Source organism: Halichoerus grypus, chromosome 9 (assembly GCF_964656455.1).
Source record: "Halichoerus grypus chromosome 9, mHalGry1.hap1.1, whole genome shotgun sequence".
Classification (NCBI taxonomy): Eukaryota; Metazoa; Chordata; class Mammalia; order Carnivora; family Phocidae; genus Halichoerus; species Halichoerus grypus.
In genome coordinates, this window is record NC_135720.1 from 23586234 (window position 1) to 23587993 (window position 1760).

Here is a 1760-nt window from a genome sequence, read left to right on the forward strand (position 1 = left end):
TAAAGTAAACATTAGCAAGGTAAGTAAATTTTGTCTATTGTCTGCAGTAATAATGTTAGCTGTTAATGATTATTTATATAAAAGCCACTCAGTGATATGTCTTAGAATAATTTGCTCATAATGACTTACATTCAGGATATTAACTCAAAAATTCTTATATTTTGAGTACTCTATCCTTGTTGCTACAAGGCAGAGGAGGCTTTGGAATGCAATTTGCAGAAAATGAAGTGGTGGGATCACTCAGTTATCTGAGGAAAGAGGAAAGCAATTAAAAAAAAAAAAAACAACCCTGACATAACAACAAATAGACATAAGGAGTTCCTAAAATGTGGACTCTCAAATTAGGTTTCCCATATTACTGGTTAATATTATCATCTGTGGTTTTTGAACTGAAATATAAAAAGTTGAAAAAATGGAACCAAAGTGACCCAGGGTGTGTATTTTATTTATTGACCCCTTTAAGACATAATTATACCATTTTGTACAAACATAATTTAGTGTATGTTTCTAAAATTTTAGTTTAAATCTTAAAGATATTCTAATTCATAATACTGTTAACCTATCTATATTTTTATATTTAAAGTGAGGTTTTTTTATGTAGCATATAATTTGGTTTGACAATCTCAGTCTTTTAAGTGATATCTTTACATCATTCACATTTAAAGTGATTATTGATATGGTTGGATTAAAATCTGTCACACTGCTTGCTGTTTTCTTTTGTTCCCTTCGCTCTAGCTTTGCGCCCTGGCAGTATCGTAGCCAATGAGGTTTATCCGAGGCACGATTATTGCTAATTGTTCACTTTGCTGTTTGTTTTTTTTTTCTGGATTTTTCCTATAAATAGAATCATATGATATATGGTCATTTTTCACTGGCTTCTTTTAATTAACTTAATTATATCAGATTCCTCCATGCTGTGGCATGTATAAGTACCTCATTGCTTGTTATTGCTGAATTATATTCCGTTGTGTGGATATATTTTCTTTATCCATTCATTAGTTGATAGATATTTGAGTTGTTTTCACATTTCTGCTATTATGAAGAAAGCTGCTGTGAATATTTTTGTATCTTTTATGGGAATGTTTTCTAATCTCTTGGATATATACCAATGGCATGGCTGGTCATATGGTGACTGTGTTTAACTTTTTGAGGAACTGACAAGCTGTTTTCCAAAGTAGCTATACCATTTTACATTCTCACTGGGAATATATGAGGGTTCCAATTTCCCCAGGAAACTAACACTTGTTATTGCTTATCTTTTTTTTTTTCTAATTGTAGCCATTCTAGTGAGTGTGAAATGATATTCATTGTGGTTTGACTTACATTTCTCTAATGTCTAATGATGTTGAGCATCTTTTCCTGTGCTCATTGGCCTATTGGGTATCTTCTTTTGAGAAATGCCTATTCAAATCCATTGCCCATTTTTAATTAGTTTATCCGTCTGGTTATTGTTGAGTTGTAAGAGTTCTTTAACCTCGAAGCATGTCCCTTATCATAGATACAATTGGGAAATATTTTCTCTCATTTTTCACTTTATTATGTTCATAAAAGTTTCTAAATGTGATGAAGTCCAGTTTACCTTTTCCTTTTATTGCTTGTGATTTTTGGTTTCATATATACACAATTATTGCCTAATCCCAAGTCACTGAGATTTACTATTTTCTTCTAAGAGTTTTATAGTTTTACCTCTTACATTTAGGTTTATGATTTATATTAAGTTAATTTTTATATATGATGTGACTTACAGGACGTGAGGTCTT

The 1760-nt window shown here is 31.0% G+C and overlaps 1 pseudogene; it reads left to right on the top strand.

Annotated features, from left to right (window-relative positions):
• Nucleotides 1–733: 733 nt before the first annotated feature.
• On the top strand, nt 734–865 carry LOC118528537 (U4 spliceosomal RNA; annotated as a pseudogene).
• Nucleotides 866–1760: the final 895 nt, after the last annotated feature.